At 38.5% G+C, this 22,191-nt stretch overlaps 1 protein-coding gene across 1 annotated transcript in view; it reads right to left on the bottom strand.

Moving 5' to 3' along the window:
* Positions 1-22,191, bottom strand: part of ints2 (integrator complex subunit 2) — a 290,424-nt gene that overhangs the window by 198,346 nt on the left and 69,887 nt on the right. The gene's annotated exons all lie outside the window — the stretch shown is intronic.

The following is a 22,191-nucleotide window of genomic DNA, read 5'->3' as shown; positions in this document are numbered from 1 at the left end:
TATCCATATCTACCTGTATATCTTTCCATTTCTATCTGTCCATATATACCCATCTATCTGTCTATCTATTCTTAAATATATATCTATCCATCTATCCATATATACACCTATATCTACCCATATGTACCCCTATATATACCCATGCTATCTATCTATCTATCTATCCATCCATCCATCCGTCCGTCCGTCCGTCCGTCTATCTATCTATCTATCTATCTATCTATCTATCTATCTATCTATCTATCTATCTATCTATCTATCTATCTATCTATCTATTTATCTATCTATCTATCTATCTATCTATCTATCTATCTATCTATCTATCTATCTATCTATCTATCTATCTATCTATCTATCTATCTATCCCCCTATATCTATCCACATCTATCCATCTATCTATATATCATATATATCTGCCCATCTATCTATTATCTATTGTTACGGAGTATTGTCACACTTACTTATCCGTATATATCTATATCCATCCATATTAATAAATCCATATTCATATCCACATCCATCCATCCCTTTACATTTATACCTACATCCATCCATTTATCCATCCATCCATAAATAAAGCCATGCATTTTATTGGTTTTATTAATTGACAAATCACACATTTAATTTGATCAATTGACAGCTCTAATAAACACACAAATAAATATCTAACATTCTCTTTCACTCTCTCTCTCTCTGCTTAAACTTGGCGTACGACAACAAGGAAGATTTTACAGGTCAGTGTTTCCAACCTAGCCAAGGTAGATTCCCCCATTAAACAAATGCAAACATATTAAAGGCTTCTCAAGTGTAAAATTCATTCGGTGCCAACAAAAGCCCAAATAAGCCGTAATTACTTAACTGCACACTGTGAACCCAGTAGACAGTGATTGGACCGCGCATTTCCACACAGCAGGTGTGTGTGTGTGTGTGTGTGTGTGTGTGTGTGTGTGTGTGTGTGTGTGTGTGTGTGTGTGTGTGTGTGTGTGTGTGTGTGTGTGTGTGTGTGTGTGTGTGTGTGTGTGTGTGTGTGTGTGTGTTGTGTGTGTGTGTGTTTGTGTGTGTGTGTTTGAAGAGCAGAATGCTGCTGCTTTTACGAGCGCCACTGACTGAATTGATTTTACAGTCTAGGGTAGTTTATGTCTTCAGGAAGTTATGGGCCGACAGACAATAGAGCTTTAACAGTGCCTGTCTGGCTCAAAGCACATTTGTGACTGCTGGTACTCATGTCTATACTGTAGAACGAGGTAGTAAATTCATTCCCTACCTGTTTTAACAACTGCTGCTCTGGATTGAGAGCTCTATCAATAAAAGGGACAAAGTTACTTTTTATTTATGAGAGAGGGGATGAAAGGAAAGTGATGAGCGAGAGAAGAAAGCAATGCATAGACATGACAGAAGATATGTTGGATTTGGGGGAGAGCACAAGCAAAGTCAGGATGAAAGAGAAATCAGGGTTTATTTTGTTTGGTTGGGCGGTGCGCACGATTAAGCTGTGTCAGTATCGACTCTCCCAGTATAGACTGGGAGAGAGCACTAGTTGTAATTCATTATTGTGAAAGCCTGACACAGGAGAGGGATCTTTACTGCATGCACTCTTGGTCCAGTATGATCTAATGGCAACATTACAGATGGATCTGAAACACTGGAACACTATTGGCTTTTTTAATTTCACAAATCAAGTAATTTGGCAAATGAGTTCTGAAGTAGTGTTTATTTAATGGCTGGCTGACTACTTTGATTATGTTTCAACAGCATTTGTTGATTATATTCCAAACATGAACAGATGGTTCCAAGGACAGTTATTGTAATACTATTTCACAACTGTTGTTACTGTATTTGATCAAATAAATGCAGACTTGGTGAGTAGAGACTATAAAAACTGCTTCAAAGACATGAGAGATCTTACCCAAACTTTTGAACATAGTGTATATAAAACATTTTTAAAAAAGCAAATAGGCCTTTGTAAAAAGTTTTATATTTAGTTGGGATCAATAAAAATTTTGGTAGAACACAATTAAATAATAATAAACAATAATTAAAATGCCATAAAAAGCAACAAATAATGCCTACTCTTTACGTGTCAAAACCACACTAAAACATCCCATGTGGCTAAACCCACACAAAACACTGAGTGTGCACTATGATAATAGAGTCCATGGGCTCTAATAACCTCCGTCTGGGTCAGATCCAGAGAAAATAATGTGCCCTTTGTTTGCTGAGGAGCCTTCCTAATGTGTTAGCTACAACAGACTGAGCAGAAGTTCAATACTCTCCGCACACTGGCGCACACACACATAAACTCATTATAAACTCGGCTTATTATTGCATACTGATAAGGTCAACAAAGCCACTGAAACTGTAGAAGAGTCATTTAACCACAAAAAAAAGAGCAACAGAGAGGGGAACAGAGTAAGAGAAGATAAAGGAGAGAGAGGGAGAACAAACAAATGCATGCAAACACACTGCAGGTTATTCATATCGTACGACCCTTGACCACTTAAATGTCCTTGCTCCTTTCCACATAATGAATGGGCACTGAAGCTTTTTCAGTGTTGTGAAGCCATACAATAGCTCTCTGAGCTCTTAAAGGGATAGTTCACAGTAGAAATGGAAATTGTCATCATTTACTCACCCCCAAGTTGCCCCAAACCTGTATGAGTTTCTTTCTCCTGTTGAACACCAAATAAGATACTTTGAAAAATGCTGGTAATCAAACAGTTGATGGTATCCATTGACTTCCATAGTAGGAAAAAATACTATGTAAGTCAATGGATTCCGTCAACTGTCTGGTTACGAACATTCTACAAAATATCTTCTTTTGTGTTCAACAGAAGAAAGAAACTCATACAGTTCTGGAGGGAGAGTAAATGATGACAGAAAGTTTCATTTACTCACCGTTTTCACAAACCTGTATGACCACACACACAAATATTTTGAAGTTTGCAATCCTAGCCTTGGTGAGCACAAGAGACTTTTAAAAAAACGATTGGTTTACTAAATCTCAAACTTTTGCTTCATTTAACTTCAGCATTACATTAAGCCACAATGATATTCAATAAAATGTAGCTTTGTGCAACTTCAAAGATAAGACCCAGTAAAGTAGTGCAGATAGTGTTTGGCAGAGGCTATTTTTCTTGGCTACTTATCTGGAGTGTCTAAACTGAGCATCATGTAAGGGGATTCAAGGTTAAGCTGCCCTCTTGTGGGCTCGGCATCCCTCGGCACAAACGCTATCTGAGAATCTGTTCGGTTCTTTTCCCTGAGCCCTCAAAACGGCCACTGACGATGGAGAACCAGCGCGTATGAGCAGGGCTTTAACCTGGCCTGTGACTCCGCGCCAGTAGATTTCCCTCGTGTCTGTGCCCTTGATTTGTTCGCTCGACTCTTCATACATCTTCACTTGTGTGATATATGGCTGGTAGTAGCGCAGAGACACAGCGGGACAGCCATGTTATGTCACCTTTATAACGAGAGCAGTATATTCTCCTTGGCTTGACTCGTCCTCTCCCTCTCTGGCTCTCTGAGGATCTCATCTTGTTCATTTTAAAGGCAAAATCAGACATGTTTTAAGTTTAATTTTACGCTTCTCTATAAACCTATCCAACGGTTCCATAATGTCTCAGTAATACCTTGGGAGGTTCAGTATCAGGGTGAATTTGACAACTAAAAATACATTTAGCATGACACATCATCATCTCTAATTAGATCCACTATAATGCCGCAAAGTTATTCTTAACTCCTTTTTCATTGCATTCATTATTTGTCTATCCACCGGTTTAACAGACTTAGTTCCAGACTGAAATGTATTTTCGAGCTGTTTCAACTGAAAGCAACTTGCACTGACATATCTTTAGATATGTCATTACCATTGTTTTTTCCCCCAAGATCGACACCAGTAATGTTTTTTCTAAGGCATGTCTATAAAAGCTACTTAAAGTGCCCTTATATGCTATTTTAAAGTCTCCTAATTCGGTAGTCTCCTACAACAGGTTTTTAATGCATCAAAGGTAAAAAAAAATTGTTTCATTTTCTTATAATATACATCGCACATCATTACATTTTTCAATGGTTCTCAAACGAATTGATGGAAGAATCAATCTTTCTAAATCCCTCCTGTAAGAGAGCTACTCTGCTCTGCACAGCTCAGACTGTTGTGATTAATCTACCACGTACAGCTTGTGTTGGAAACAAAAACGCCCATTGCCATAACTGAACTTAAAGTAACACCAGGTAACTTTTCAACCTTCATAATATATTTCCAAGTCTCTTGTTATGGTACATCGACTTACAATAGGTTGAATGGCACGTCTGCCATATCCTGACAGGGTCTGTAGCGTTTTTAATCGTGCTTTTAAACTTCAGATTTCGGGTAGTAACCGGCGAACAAAGAGAACTACAAAACTCGACTGCTTTACGGCATATACGTCACTTCCACCACCACCCCCACTTCCTTAAAATCGCAGGGCTGTCAAGTGTCACGCATTGAGCGTGACAGTCACTCATTTCAGTCTTTTGTCACGCTCTCCCGCCACACATTGTATTTCTCACGCTGAAAAACTATTTGTAATATATTTAATATGCCGCAGCGCCCAAAACTCTGGCCGCGCCGCTCTCACTGTGGAACAGGCATGAATTCAAGCGCGTCTTCTCTGGTGTTGTTCGTCTGGTGTTGTTAGCCAATCAAAAAATAGCACTATTGTATCTGGGTAACATTTAACGCAACAACCAATGACACCCCGTAGTCTGGGGTGTTTTTTTTTTTGTCTGCCTGACTATGTTACGGAAGCTATCTTAACCTCCGTTTATCTTCATGGATCAGGTAATGATTATTTGTCTTGCCTCAAGCTATAATGCAAATCGATTTGTAAAATTTGCAGATTTATTTATGGTAGCTTGATATTATAATATTGACGATATATGGTTATTATCTACCACGCAAACATTGCGTTGAAGTATCATATAGATTCAGTAAAACGGTAACCAATAGACTAGGCTACTATAATGACACTGGCTTGTAAACGTGATCATCGCGATCATTTGTCATTAGAAAAAAAATAAAACCCATGAAATTATATTCATATGACATGCTGAAATATATGCCACTGTACCTGGGATGAAGACATTTCACACGCGACGCAAGCAGAACACCTGCATGTGACCTCCTCCTACAGTCTTCAGGGGTATATTGGTTGTCAACAAATGCACGATGACAGAGTTTACGACAGTAGTAGAGGACAATACTGTTTCCCAACTGTAGGGGGACCCCGAGAGCAAAAGTTACCTGGAGTTACTTTAAGGCCCATCCGTTGGCTTACAGCTCAGCTATTGTACACACCGTAAACTAAAGACAGTAATGAACGATGACGTTGATTTTACCATATCCATCTGAGCGTGAGTCTGAAGATGAAACATTGGAAGAACTAGTTATTCTAGCAAAGACGACTTTAGCAGGACGTTTCTCAGTGATACAGTACTCAGTTTGAGGTACATTATGAGATGTTGCAACTGTAATTCCGCACCATCAGCATTAACAAGTGTACATCCATCAACAAACCGATGTGTATATTTCTAATTTATTGCAGTGAACAAGCGGGATATCAACGTGAATGAATGATGTAACATAAACGTTGGTAAAACAAATCTTGCTCCATCCATTATCTTTACTCAAAATAGTAAGAACGACAGACGCTGTATGAGACAGTTTTAGGTAATAGTGGCCCAAGGCTGATTAGCGGAAGTATTTCAGTAAGTCAGAAATAACGTAAGTTAGCCAGTTAGAGACCTACACAAAATAAATAAGCAAAACTAAATATTTTTAACACCTGGTAAAAAAATATGTATACAGTACATCAATAATTAGTCATACTTACAGGTTGTGATTCTAAAGGAGCAAGTTGGTCCAAATAAACTGGGTACTGACCCATCTTTCACAAGCAAGCGCTTTGAGAATCCCACGTTGAACTCCGAGATTTGAGAAGCAATCGTCAGCTAAGTGACGTGTTGTTTGCGGGCGGACAACGTACAACATAGGCGGACATTATATGCAAATGTATCTCGTAGTCAGTGTTGTGTCTGAACGCGTTCATTGAACGATAGTTCATGAACTCGTTCATATTTTGGGCAAACGTGAACTGAACGTACTGTATTACTGCCTGATGAACGTTATTGTGAAGGCGTTCATTCTGGTGTCTGTGAACGCCGTAGACAGTATAAGAAGTGGACAGAGCCATCTCATTGGAACTCAGTTGAGACAGTTGAAGCCCATTTTTAGCGATTTTTGAGCACTTCCGTTCCTGACGCGCAGACTCAAACCGACTCAAACTAAGCTTGATGACGTGAGCAACCTGTCTGACAGACGTAAATCTTCTAGCAGCTTTGGGTGAAAATTGCCAACGTTAATCACTTCATATGTATTCACTTACCACATACCGAATTATTTCCAATTCCCCAAAAACGTTGTTGTATTTATTTTGTCCCGTTGCTTTTATGGACTCATTATCTATGGGCTTCTCCCTTGACGGGACGTCCCCCCGATTGCCTGCGAGCTTCTCCTCCTGTCCCTACGGTAATGTCTCTATTGTGCGACATAAAGTCGCGTGGTTATGACGCAATCGTTAGCCTGTTTTTAACAAAAACGGCTTCTACTGGGCCATAACGTAAGATACAAAGTTATGGAGCCTTTTATAAATTGTCGTGTTTATTTAGAAATAAATAATGGACAAATTAAGTCTTTGGACGCCTCAGATGTAAAGTTATTCGCTGTCAAAGTGACGCCAAAATGAATGGGAGTCATTGGAATGCTAACAGCAGGTGAAGTTCTGCTACAATGGCGGCTCCCGCGAGGCTTCAACTTCCGGCTGACAGATTACCCCCTTGCTCGTAGTGTTGTAGAATGAAAGCAGAAGGATTCGAAACCCAAACGACTCGTAAAGGCGGTTCAGAGTCGATTCTTTCTTTTGAGAGACAATACCTTTTTATTGTGCACGTTCAACTTCACAAGTTTGCAGAACATTTACAATCAGAAACAGCTATATTACACACTGCATAACAGGGAATTTTCGAAAAACCATAAAGGGGCACTTTAAATGTCCTAATTGAGCCAAGGCCTAATACTGGCTTAATTTAAGCCCTGTCTGTGAAACCAGGCCTATGATTTATAAAAACAGACTCAAAGAATTAGAAAGTGAGGCAGTAAGTAAAGTACAAAAGTTCAATAGGCTGAATATATAAAACATTTAATGTACAACACATATCGCCATGGGGACCACTGACACAAGCAAAAAGTTGCTGATTTCCATGAGATTATCAATGATTTGCATGAAAAACATCGGGATGGGCTTTCGGTGTCAATGTGAACCAGACCTTCTGCTGTTAAGCTGGGTTCACACTAAATACAGAGCACACGTGATTTGACCACGATTTGTCTGTCTGAGACTAATTTTGTGAATCCTAAAAAAATTCCTCTGATCCTATCAAAATCTGATCGTTAGTTGGACATGTTCACTGACACATGATTAGTGTGACACACACCTGCAGTGTGGCTTCTCCTACGAAAAATCCAAATCCAATAGGAGTGCAGAACCCGATGACGCAATTAGTGAGACGACAACAAATCACCACTTGCTCCACACACATTATCTTAATTTTTTTCAAAAGAAGATCAAAATTAATGCAAAAGATTGTTTTTGTTTGCTAGCCACCATTTCTATCCCTAGAATCCTACATCCTACAGATCCTACAGTGTGACATGGCTTACAGCAGGGATCATGTTCATACAATCTGACAAGCAACAATCTTAAAGGACTATTATAAATCGTACAGTGTGTACCCGGCTTTAGTCAGAGTAATAAAAAGACTCTACAAATTCTCAAATTAATAAAATGATTAATTTAAACCATCTTTGTTTTCTTTAACTGCCTTCAGCCTGTTTCCATTGTAAATGAAGACTATAGCCTGTTCTTTCTTTCTCTCTCATCAACAGGGGAGGACAGGCACTGTTAAAGGCCACATCTTTAATTACACCCTGCCCACAGCAGTTAAATGTCAGGCCATTTGCATTACATATAGAGTGCACTGGCATTCAGCGGGCATTAGCCTCTGCTGGCGCATTTGGTCACAGCCCAGTGAAGGCTTTAGCCAACCAAACTCTATCACAGTGAAAGTACCAACTTCAATCAACACCTCCTGAGTGGGTGCCATGCCATCCGAAGATGATGAATTATACTGAAAATAAGCTCCAGGCCAAAAATATACACACACTGCTGTTGTTTAATTTATTGGTTTTCTTGTTCACATGGAGAATGGACAGTAGTTTGTTTTTAGCACAAAAACAATATGTAGAGATGCACCGATATATCTGCTGATAAAAGCTAAAAACAAAAAAGTTTTGATTTCTTTCTTTTTTTAAATCAGACTCCAAATTTCTGAATGGTTTTTATGTTGTTTTGTTCTTTTCTTATGTTATTTGTTGGGGATTTACAAAGTCTTTGATCCAAAAAGCATAACAACATAAGATATCTCGGAAACCGCATGCCAGGTAATAGCAGTAAGCCTCTCCCAGCGCAGTACGGTGAGGGCAGGAAACAAAGATTAAGGACTCACAGAGGACTGACAGTGCTGTCATTTAGGCTTGTTCTTGATTAGGATTGAGAAGCAGTAAGAATGTGTCGTGAACTCGATCACCACCCAGGGCCTCCACATCTACTTCCATCACAGACCCCACAGGGCTGTCGATTTAGCCTGTCTCTTTTCTCATCTGCCTTATATTCCCCATACTAATTAAAACCTTGATTGCAAAGGCCGTTTAGAGCTTTACGGAGCAGGCATGGATGCTGGTGGAGGGAGAGACAAAAGTACGCAGGAAGGGAGTGATATGTTATTGGAGACCACAGGTGGTGCTGCTTCCAAGTGCCTGCCACATCCGAGCAATCAACACATGGGGAATGAGAGAGGTAGGAAGCATGATAGGCAAAAGAGAAAAAGACGGGCTAGAGGAATATCTTATTAATTACTAAAACACTGCTCTGTTATATATTATACAAATCCACTTCATATACATATACACACATATATACACTTTATTCAAACATTTTACTAAATATTTATTAAATATTTTGTGTCCATGTTGAGAAGTTGTGCCTGGAGTGTATATGTACGTGTTTGACGTTTCAATTGTATCATTTGTTATTTTCATACCAAGCTTGCACTAATTTTTACCAGACTACAATTCAATAAATCACTATGTGGCAAGTATTAACTATATTATTAGATTTCTGTCGGGACCACTATCGTCAAATACGATTGACAGTTAGCATACAGTTAGGACTGGCACTGCAGTATGGTTCTGTTCTGGGCAAGAACTCCCTGCGCATCCATGCAGCCAAGCAGCCAATAACCCCCTTACAGTAAACACAACAGAACCAACATAAATGTATTGCAGAAATCGTTAATTAATTTTGATGTACAACATAATTAGAGAATTTTAGTCAGATTCAGGGGGAATCAGAATGCCAAATCCTGACTGACAAGAGGAGCAGCTGAGGATGGAGGAGGGAATTGGCTCCTGAGAAACGCGATAGCTGTTGATAATACTGAAGGAGCTTGTATATGAATAAAGTGATAGTCGTACATGAATATAGGTAGACGTGGATCATCAGAGAGTTAACTGATGCAAGCTTGACTAACGTAACCTGCCAGAACTGACACTACACTTGATGTTATTTTGTGGGTTTTAGTGAAAATAGCCAGATGGTAAATGTCATCTGCAACCAATGAGTATATTGATTTATTGAATTTTAGTCAAAAGAGGTGCTGCTGTCTCCCCAACCAGGTGCCTTCAATACAGGTTATTTTCTGAAACCTCTTATGGTGCACCTGGCAGAGAGGAAAGAGTGTATTGAAAGAACGAGTGTTTTTCTTTACTCACTGGTTTAAAGCAGCACCATTAACCACTGAAATAGGTCAAAAGGATCCAGATCAATCAAGTTCTCCCCATTCCCTCTCTCTCTCGCTTCCTCTTTCTTTATCCACTTTCACTCACCAACGCTATTTGAGTGCGTGCCTAATCGTGAATGAGCCTCCCTACATTGTACCGCTCTGGCTTTTAAAGGTGATCCAGAACGAAAAAGAAAAAAAAGCTGTCAAAATAGCTGAAATCGCAATGAAGCCCTGATGTAGCTTTGTCCATTGTGTGTGACACAATAGTGCAGCTATAGCATTCATCGGCCCCTCAGCGGCGCGCACATTGTTCATTTTGCTATTCACATGACAAGCCTATATTCAGACAGTGCTATTCATCCTGTCTGCCTGCATCTCCTGATTTATTTCACAAGGTTAATACTCTGATGGATTTTTACTCGGGGCAAGGACGAAGACGCCAGCTGCACATCCTCAATCACAGCGGAAGGCCCCCTCCCCTCAGTCTATCACAGGAGCTCCTGGTTCCGAGACAGAGAGATGGGAATAGGGAGGGACACCATACGACTTCCTTATAGTTAAGGTGAAATGGACAAAAAGGGAGGTTTCAACCATCGGCTCATGGTGGAACATACTCATTTACACTTTTCTGCAGTGTCATGCTAGGCAGTCTTGCCTACTGTGACACGTCATTGGCCAAAAATCCTGCTCTGTATTTAATATGTTCTGATTGACTCAGACTGTGCTGTGTTGTACAGAATTTTCACTTTCAGCATGGAAAGATAATTTACTCTTGGCAACTCATCGTGTTGTATCTTGTTAACTTTAACCTTAGATTGCTCCAGAAAGATTGTCACTGTAATAATTTTACTGTAATAATAAAAAGTGATTTTAATTTGTAATGTGTCACAATATTACTGTATTTTTGATCAAATAGACAAACCTGTTTTGTTAAAACATGTTTTTTTAAATCTTGCCAATCCCAAACTCTTGTATTTGCATTTTAAGGATTTGCATTGATATTTAAATCCGGGCCAATATATGAAGGGCAATATTAAAGGTCTAATATTTTGTCCTTTTTTCTTTCTTTTTTAAAATAAAACACTAAAAACTATTGAAGTTAATTAATTAATTAATCAATTATATAGTTTAGCTGATGGCGATTACATTTCTTAGAAAAGAAACACACAGGCTTGTTAAGTTTGGGGAATAAAGGTGTAACAACCAGGAGAATTTAAAAAAATATATTAATACTGTAAGTATTATAGAACTAAGTGGTAGCTACTTATTTTACTATTATGATACAAGAATCTTACATTTGGGGGTAATTTAGCGAGAACATACACTTTGGACCTTTTTGTAATAATTGGGTACCAAAACAAACTGTATAGGCTTTTTTAAATTACAGGGTATATCTATGCATTTATACTGTTTATTTTTTTTTCTTCTTTTTTTTTTTTGATAGCAAAAGTGCAGATGTTTAAGTTTGAGCTTACAAGTTTCAAGGTAAGTAAAGCTAAAACTATTGCATTTTTTTAAAAATACTGGTAAATATACTCTTTTTTTTTGCTTGTAGTTACAGGGTAAGGGTGACATTGCGGGCCGTAAATTAAAGTGCTGCTTGTTACCCTCTTGTTCCATGTAGTTATAGGGTAAGTACAATAAAAATACACAATCTAATATCACTGATTCAGAAACCTTTATTTGAAAAACAACTTATTAGCCTACAGTTGATCTGAAGAGATAGTCTACAGTTTAAAATATTGTAATTTTTCTTACAAACATCTATCATTTGGATCAAGAAATTGATCCATCCATTAGGGTTACATGGATTACTACAGTTATTGCAGTATGTGCTGATTGATGCTCCAACTTTTAGGAACACATGAGCTTGCATTATATGTATTTCCCGAATATGTTTTTTTTTTTTTTTAAACCTTCATTTGTGTTTATCTGAAGAAGGAAAGTCGTATACATCTTGGATGGCATGAGGGTAAAAGATGAGTACATGGTGAAGAGTTTTTTTCTGGGTGTACTGCACTTTCTTTTAATACATAATACAGAATAGCAAGAGGCATGATTTCTTCTTCAGATTCATCAGTGGAAAGAAAGAAAAAGAAGAGGAACAAAAGGAAGAAGCCAAGCAAGGGAAAAAAGGGGGGACAAAACATGCTACTTTCTGTCAAGACTTAGGCATTTTAATTGAATTATTGATTTTTTTTAAACGAAAAAGAAGTGTTGTAAATCTGTTTTGAATTAATTTGTTTCTCAAATAAAGGTTTCTGAGTCAGTGATAATAGATTGTATTTGTATTTTTATTGTAATTACCCTGTAACTACATGGAACAAGAGGGTAACAAGCACCACTTTAATTTACGGCCCGCAATGTCACACTTACCCGTAACTATGGAACAATATATTTCCCACCATTTAAAAAAAATTGCAATAGTTTTAGCTTTACTTGCCTTGAAATGTGTATGTTCTTGCTGAATTGGTCCCAAATGTGATTGTTGTATCATAATAGTAGAATAAGTACCCCTTAGTTCTATAATACTTACAGTATATTTTTTATTCTCCTGGTTGTTTATTCCCCAAACTTTACATGTTGTTCCCTTGTAAGTACACTATAATTAAAGAAAGTTACACTGTAAAATTGCTTTAATTGCGCAGTACTTTCCGGGCTGTAATCTAAAGCGTTACCAAAATAAAAGACATAAACTTAGATAACTTAAATGTGCATCTGTGTGAAGTCCATGCGTCCCGAGCGAGGCGTGGACCCGGTCAGGCCAACAGAGCAGCGTTCAAGGCTTAAGCCACCAGACCAGAGCAGGAAGAGATCAATACAGCGGAGGAGCTCCTATTTAAACACCAGCTTCCCAGGTGCCTGCAAATAGGCCTGAAAGAGGAGGAGGAGCAGGAGAGCGACCAGAAACAGGCCAAGGGCCATAACAATTGGTATCACAACATTATAATGTACAGTATGAAAAATAAAGTGTGAAAAATGCTAATTTTAAATTAAATTATTTTAAATTACTAGTGTTAATTGCCGTTAAATATCCAATACCAATATAATAAACCTCTAAAATTAGCAGATGACCAATATATCCTGCAACCCTATAGCCATTATTTTACACATTTGTATTTCTTAAACACCCTACATAGTGGAGCGTTAAATACTCAGCTGACTTCAAAGCAGCACATTCATCTTGACATGTATCATCACATCATAATCCACCCTCGACATTCCTTCAGTTCCATTCAAGTCTAAAAATCCAGTTATATGCAGTGAGTGTTGTAAGAGCAATTACAGAGGTAATCTCCATATTAGCATAAAACACATGCTTAAGACAGAGCTCATTCAACCATATCCACGCTGAAATTACAGACACTTTACTCCACATAATGTCATTTTCCACAAGGTTACTCTTCCTGCTGTGTTCCTCTGGAGACGTGAAGAGAGAGAAAGAGGCATTAGGAGAGAGATTACTAAAGATGTGATGGATTTAGAAGTAGAGACAAATATTCAGCATTAATGTGTTTTTTAATGTTTTTAATTTTTCCATTGTAAAACTGAGGTTAACAGGCCCTCTAGTCAAGACTAATTTTACATGCTATTCTTTTTTAAGTACTTGTTTGTGCATCTGCAGAGTTTCTTCGGTTGTTAAGTCTATGAATGAAGGCCGTGATGTCCTTCCTCCCCACAGTAAACAAGAATGTTTGGTGTTTTAAGATCTTGGCAGGAGAATCAAATGGATTTTACATCTAGTTTATTTCTTTTTGAAGAGTAGTGCAGCTGATGCCAGATTTTTCCAGAATGACATTTGGTGGAGGGGGAAATTAAACACTGAAACAACTTTATTTTCGCCCCATAACTCACCAGTAATCTAAAAGATGAAGAAGAAGAAAGGAATGAAGAGGATGAAAGGAAAGTTGAGAAACATCTGAAAGAGATGAACAGGCTTTGTGGGGGGGGGGGGGGGGGGGGATATGATATAATAGAATATAAATAATACTACAATAACACTGGTTGCATCTAGAACAGAGTTAGACAACATATTTGTATTAGGGAATATATACTGAATAAGCATCAGAACTAAATGAATTACACTGAAGACACACTTGACGGCTACAAAAATATGTATTTTATCATCATATTTATAATTATATGAATTCATCCCCCCTAATCCAAACATTAAAACCACTCTCAGTCTCTGCCTGACAGAGATACTCTCTCTCCACCCCATGTTTCACTGAGACAGGGGTTTCCAGCTTCTCTCGGGATCTGGGTGAGAAGATTGCGAATCCCTTGAAGTGTCAGCTGGTGAGAGAATTTCTCCCCGCAGAGAGCGAGAGTCCCCAAAGAAGAGCATTGCCCCTCACCTTCATCTTATCTAACAATCAACCGGAGAGACACAGCTAAAGCACGCCAGTCTCTTGGGGATGTCTGTTAAATCAGCACAGTCATGGAGCTAAAAATTAAATGATTAATCCGATACATGTATGAAAAGATGACAATTATTAACAAGAATAAATTTGTTTTAAATAAAATGGGGGTATCTGTATTAAACCATATAAGAGTCTGCTCAATGTTATCCTGTTAAATTTAAAGTAAACAAGCAGCTGTGGTTGCCAGAAATTCACAGTAAAAAATACAGTGACAGGCGTTACATGGCATATTGCTGCTTGCATATTTTACTACTTACAATTTTATTTCATTAAGCGATTTGTTCATATAATCAAACTACTTCAAGTACCAAATTCAGCTTTTTACATTAAAATGTACCGATGACCACCATCATTATACAGGTAGTAAAACAGAAAGCCACATGATAAATCAGAGTTCAGCGTAAACAGCCCGTTTAGGTTCATTAAACATGGCCAATGCTTGCTTAGATACAGTGCACAGGGTCATACACACAAAGACAAAATACCATCAGGGGAAAGGGGCGGTCACACTTTTCATTGCATTGACTTCCATTCATATGTATGCAAATAAGGAAGACCGTAAACGCAAGCTCATTTCGGCGCGTTTCAAAGTTCAGGTTTGATGAGCTCTGACCTATGAATCCGCATCACGTGAAGGTGTGTGACCAACAGAAGATTGATAAGCCACTTGCTTGACCTCTTGGCTGAATTAAAAGAATGCTCATTTGTGCAGTAAAGTGGAGTAAAATGTATATTTTTGATTTTTTGGATTTATTATTAATATATTTAATATTATTAGTGTAGTGTGATAATATGCTCCTGTGGTCACCATTCACTTTCATTGTGAGCAGCTTGGACATCTAGCTAAACATCTCTGTTTGAGTTATATGCTAGAAATAAACTGGGGGAAAAAGGAGAAAACCTATTTTGCAGAGGAAGGGAACTCATATTCCCAATCTGGGAGCGTACAAGTGTATTCCACGTGTGGACATATGCAAAAAGTCTTTTCACTCCAAATTGACTAGTTTGCTATCTCACACTGTGCTGATGTAATAATAGGTAATATGTCTGTCAGACAAAAGAAGGAAGTATTGCTGAAACTGGAAGTAACAATGAAGAGATGCTTAAACTCACTGAAACCACCTCATAATCCAAAGCAGCAGGACTGAGAATCACAAACCTCAATTGCAAGAGAAGTAAACATGGAGCTCAGTGTCTTAAGGTGATGATACATGGGGCAACTTTTTGGGCAAGGTTGCTAGGCAACACGCAAGGAAGGTTTTTCAATACTGTGCCTGTTACAGCCACTGCCCGGTGTACAAACGCAATGACCTGTTCCATCCAATAGACTATTTTTGCAAACCAGCTTTAGGATACGAGTCTGAGCTGATTGAAAGCACCATTCACCGGTTCAAATACAGTCATTACCCGTGGCCCTCTAACCAGACACACACAAATACACACACATTCCCAAAAATGATCTACAAGGCTAAAAAGCTTTGTTTAAGATATTACTCATGGGTATTAGACCACTCACGAATCCAGTTATTGGAACAAATAGGATTGATATACTACCACACAGACCATCAAATACTGGGTTCTTTTGCAGAGAGGAGTGCGTGAGGAGGACCAGAGGGGACGTGAGTAACAGCAGCATCATCCATTAACATGTACAGGGCCACACAGACCCCTCAGGTTCCTGCACAGTCACGAGGGATTGAACAGAGACAACATAATGACCACATACTGGGTAGACCATTGCATTTGAAATTTCATTTCAAAGAAACCATTTGAAAATGTCATTTTTGGGGCCTGTTTTAAAAAGAGCTGTTTTGGTGTGTACCACCTTAAATGTAAATGAGCTGCATATCCCCGCCCTGCCTTTGGATGAAGGCGTAACTTGCATATCTATGGCAATAAACAGTCGGTAGAAGCAGAATGGCTGAGAGTGAGACCCGCATGTTTTGTATGGCATTCAGCCGTACATGTTTGAACCGGAATCAGACCCAGATGATGAAAAGACTCCGGCAGAAAAAACACATATGAGAATAGACCAGGACGTCTCAGAATGGTTATTTGATACGTTTATGTACTTATAGAGTTGTAATCGCGTCCCCTTTGCAATTATGGATGTGCAACACACACAGACACACAGAAACTGTGATAACGTTGGCGCAATTTTTTGAAACTACAAACACAAATACTGTGATAACGTTTGCTACGTACAAACGAAATTACATTTATGCGAGCGACCTGTTGCGTCATGTTTACATTACTTGTCGTACAGGTGCTTATGTGGCAAATGTTGTTGAATTGGCTGACATCGACTGAAATGACTATTTGCTCAAACATCATAAAATACACTTACTTCTACTGGAGGTGACGTTGAATCGTGAACAGTAGGCAACGATCCACACTTGAGGATTAACTTTGAAGCAAGACCCTCGTTCACAAAACAGTCAGTCAGAAAATGATTCGCGCAAATATAAACGTATTTTGGAAGTTTAAGTGGCGCCTTTCGTTCGTAAATAAAATCCATCCACTGTGTTTTCAGTGGCTCTGATGTCGGAAGTAAATGAAAACTACTATGTACATTATTACATCCCACAAAAGAACACTTATGTTTTCTTAGGAGACATTTTCGGCAAGGCAGCACAAATCGTCAGAACACCGGCTGTCGTTGAAAACAATGGAGGATGGTGTACAGATCACCGAGGGCCGGGTCTATGCCAAAACCAAAGTGTCAATCAAACCACGTCGGTGGGGCTTGCGCAATTCTACGTCACATTGCACCGAATCTTAGAACAGCTGGTTCTGAGACAGTGCTTATGATTTATTGAGATTGTAAAAAAACACACTGGGTGGATTTTTATCATTCTAGGGTGGTTTTGCTCACACACTGCCAACACACATTTATGTTCAAACACCATGTAAAAGTGAATTTTGCATAATAGGTGCCCTTTTATAATAAAATAAACAAATACAAATGAAAGTCCTCACGGACGACTGCTGTCACAAATAACAAAACACAACATAAATCCAGGCCTGGCCTCTCTCGATCTTCACTCCTCGTTTTATGCTTCCGCTCCTCCGTGAGAGATGCGTCGCGCAGGTGTCGCTCATCAGTAATCACGTCACCGGCCCCGCACTTCTCACGGCCCTCTGCCTCGTCCTGCTCGCCACAATCCTTTAAAAGGGATATTCTGGGTTCAATATCATTTGTTAACCTTGCACACTTGAGTTATATCCGATTGTACCACTTTAGACCAGTTTGGACAGGATTAGTTTTACATGGAGAGGTGGGGTTTAAATTATTATATTAATTTAAACATTAGAATCAACATTTAATAAAAATTATGAATTCAAAAAATTTAAAAAGTCCATGGTTAAACATTTTTGATATTAATTTCATTTACAAGATTAACACAGCTGAATACACGGGGTCAGCACACTGGAAAAGTGGGATGGAAGCTATGAAAGAGACAATGCTATTCAGAGATATCGTGCCTAGTCCATCCCCTGGAGAATGTGTGTCTAAAACAGTGAGTGTGACAGAGATTGGGGAGCCCAGGGGTTCCTGGAAACCATCTTAACCATCAATATCTCTCGGTTCTCCTCCTGATTCCCCTTCAGCGGTTCTGTCCCCCTGGGTCCATCACTATTCACAAACACACTCTCTCATTGGCTCCTGCTTGGTCACAGCCTGGATTTTCCTGATGAGTGAATCTTGCTTCAGCTTTAATCTGGTTTCTTTAACCTAGAGTGCTGAGGTGAGCTTCATTCCTGAAACATGCGCTTACTTTTTTCGCTGTGTGATATTAAGAAATGAAAGAGAGAGCATAATGTGGAATAAATTTGCAAGCATTAAACTAAAGGATGAGCTACAACGTGAATCAAATCGTTTCCATCAAATCTCGAAAACATATGAGGCAGTTTTTGTAGACATTTAATCTGGCTAATCATACATCAGACGACACTCTCTGTGATTCTCTGACTGGAAAAAAAAAAAGTAATTCAACAAGAAGATCTTATCGTCACACAACCAAGTAAAAGGTAGCTGTGTTTATACAGTAAAATACAATAGGAGTGGACATGGTACCACTATGGTAAATTAAAATATATTATATTATTTACACTAGCTCAACATTTATTTCATAAGACTGAATGATGAAAGAGTTATAATGATTGTACATGGCTGATGAAGGTGTATGTAGGCCTGTTGTCTATTTTACCTACATGTGATCTGGGTGCAAGGCTGAAGTACTGGCAGTTCCTATCTCCACATTTAAAGTGCCCCTATTAATAATTTTTGAAAATGACCTATCATGTAGTGTGTAACATAGCTCTAAGTGAATGAAAACATCCTGCAGAGTCAATGAAATGAATCGTTTTTCAAACCCGTTTCATTGTGATGTCAAGATATTGCCCGCCCACTTATTGCGCGCACAGACAACAGGGAAAACTTGAACCTCAAACCTGCAGCTGATTGTTGAGAAATCGGCACTGTGCTCTACACACAATGTGAAAGTAACGCCAATTTTTACCTTTTTTTTAACCTTGCCCTTGAAAGACGGTGTTCAAAATAATTAGTTTTGAGTTTTATATTGTGTAACTTAGGTCTCCTGCTAACTGGTCAACTCAAAATATTATTGTCTTACTGAAATACTTCTGCTAATCAGTTGTGGGCCACTATTACCTAAACTGTGTCTATTAATGCAGATTGCCTGTCGTTCTCACTACTTTGAGGAAAGCAAGATTTGTTTTACAAACGTTTATGTCAACGTTACATCAGTCATTCACGCTAGAGCTCTCGGTAAATAATACTAGGTAAATAAATAAGTACAAGTAAAATAATTGTTTTGTTGATGGACATGGACTTCATGCTGATGGTGAGGAATTAGAGTAGCAAAATCTCATAATGTAACTTACCTCAAACTGAGTGTATCACTGAGAAACCTCCTGTTTGAGGTGTCCTTACGATGGGGTTTGGGTTGAATAAATAGTTCTTCCAGTGTTTCATCATCGGACTCGCGCTCGGATTGATATGGTAAAGTCGACGTCATTGTTCGTTACTGTGTTTAGTTTACGGTGTAGGAAGCCTCAGGACAGCTGACGTTGTTAAGGCAATGGGCGTTTTTGTTTTCTACGCGCGCGCTGTACACGGAAACCCAATCACAACAAACTGAGCTGTCTGGCCAATCAGAAAGGAGTAGCTCGCGGAAAGGAGGGATTTAGAGAGTTTGATTCATCTGACGAGTCGTTTGAGAATAATTAAAAATGTGGTGATGTAAAATGAAACAGTTTTTTGACCCTAGATACATGTAAACCTGTTGTTGTAGGATACTCCAAAACAACATTAGGAAACTTTAAAATAGCATAATAAGGGCACTTTAAGACTAGACTATCTGAATCACTCCATCTGTTTTATCCCAGCATCCCTCACTGCAGAAGACCTCAGCTCAGTGGGTGGAGTCAGATCAGTGTCAATCAAAGTACTTTTAGAGGTAAGAGATAATGGTGATCTCATTGTACCTTCATCTGTCCATTTTAAAGTGTGTGTTTGATTGAATGTTTTGAACTTATTGTTTGTTTGAATTAGATGCATATGAGAAAGTATTTGTCAGACTCTTCTGCAAGGCATCCTTCATTTACATACAAAACGATTTCGCAAACAAATCCACCAAAATAATCGAGTTATCCCCTAAGATGCGACAGTATATTTTCTCTCTACTCCTGCATCATGTTTTTTGCTTCTCCTGTTTTTTCGTCTCGCCTGCCGTCAGTCTCCCCATGCCATTTAACAGCAGAACAGTATTTAACCAAACAGCAGGGTTGCTATGGGAACATCACACTGCCACTCATGACCAGCCGGCTGAGATGAAATAAATATGGATGCCAACTGGGTTGCAGAAGGGTGTACCTGCAAACATTTGTAAAAGTAATACAAACAGAGAGTAAAATACTTTTGGTGTGAAACATTCTTATTTTCATACATGCACATGTGGGTGTGTCCTATTGCATTCTGTGAAGTGAATCCTCATTTTTTGCATCGTGAATTACTGGAGCAGAGATGCGAATAACAAACTATGTCTGTGGGGAGCTGCTAAGTGAATACTGTGTTTAAGCACTTGATCATCTAATACCTGCATTAAAAAGTCTGTTTGATATTTAATAATTCTTGATGACATCATCTCCGGAATATAAATATCAAATTTAAACCAAATATTCATTTAATCTGAGGGGGAACATATTATCTGTGACTATAGAAAAAAAATATGTCAGCAATGACATTTGATGAATCAAAACTAACAGTAAAGACTTTTACAATGTTACAAAAATCAGCATAACTTTTTTCAACTGTAATTATAATAAATGTTTCTTGAACACCAAATCAGCATATTAGAATGATTTCTTAAGGATCATGTGACTCTGAAGACTGAAAATTCAGCTCTGCCATCATAGGAATAAATCACATTTTAAAACATTAAATTAGAAAACTAGTAATAAATTGTAATATCTTTTTACAATATTGTTTTTACTGTATTTATGATCAAATGCATGCAGGTGAGTACACAACTTTCACTAACAATTTCCATATCAATTGAAATAAATGTGATAAATATTGACTAATTATCATGTTAAATATATTTATTAAAACGCTGACAAACAAATATAAATTTTCTCATAGATTGAGTGTAAAAATCATTTCAACATTAATATGATCAAGCATGACCTACGCCACATTACCACCACACACATTACAGAATGTATGAAGTGCTCACAAAACCATGATTTGCTCCTCTACAGAGAGATTGAGCTAGTAAACAAGCTGAAACATCAGCCTCAGGCCCTCTTCAGTGGAGAGAGACCAAACATAATCCCCCCACGATCCCCTTGGGCAGGCTGGTAAAGTAGGATTCATTCGTGTGGCAACCTAACAGTAGGGGGAAAGTGAAAGCATATTTTATAATGGAACCCCACTGGTTACTAAGACCAACCCTGAGCCTGGGACAATATCTAATAGTTGGGCTCAAAAGACTGGGAGAGCACAATGTTCAAATTGTAGAGGATTATAGATGAAATACTGGCAGTCCACTTCAGCATGAACGAAAGAGAGAAAGAGCATTTATTCACTTCAGAAAATGGTTTAAAGCAAGTAACTAGTCGCATTTTGTGCAAGGGCGCAGCATAGTTTTCAACAAAACCAAAAGAGCCCTTGCCACCATTATGGCTTGAATACAGAAAAGAAAATATGATTGACAAGTTCTTAGAAGTGCGCTCAGGCAAACTACACGCCACTGGTCGCTTGAAGCGAAAAATATGAGTGAGTCATGAGCACTTTAGCACCTGGAGAGAATCCACTTAAAGACGTTAAACACCGCTCATTCAGAGCACACTGTGAATTCATGTCAAGAGCACACAAAAGCAATTATACTGTTGTGGAAATTACAACATGTGTGGCTCTAAATAAAATAATAAATCAACACAGCTGTTGCTGTCGAGCCACATAGATGCTGGTTATGACAGCACTAGTGATTCACTCTACTGGCACGTTTTGTTCCACTTCCTATCTGAGGTCATGTTGATCAAAACAAATGTGTTTTAGCCTACATTTAAACCATCACCTTTGCCGTACACTGTTTAATGGGGCAAAGGGAAATAACAATTATAGAGAACAATTTATTGGTTTGCTGAAATGAGCCGTGCTCAGTAGAGACTCATCGTTTTTCACCTCTAGGCTTTTTTTAACCAGTTGCATCAATCCAAGGAAATGGAAAGAATGTGACAGTTTTAGGTCCTCGGTAACATTACCCCCAAATTAAAGTCAGAGCAAATAATGTTCCAAATATAA

This window comes from Siphateles boraxobius, unplaced genomic scaffold (genome assembly GCF_051911475.1).
Source record: "Siphateles boraxobius isolate OS27281-9 unplaced genomic scaffold, OSU_SipBor_1 25, whole genome shotgun sequence".
In the NCBI taxonomy this organism is placed as follows: Eukaryota; Metazoa; Chordata; class Actinopteri; order Cypriniformes; family Leuciscidae; genus Siphateles; species Siphateles boraxobius.
Note: the sequence above shows the minus strand (reverse complement) of the source record. Positions and strands in the feature narration are given on the sequence as shown.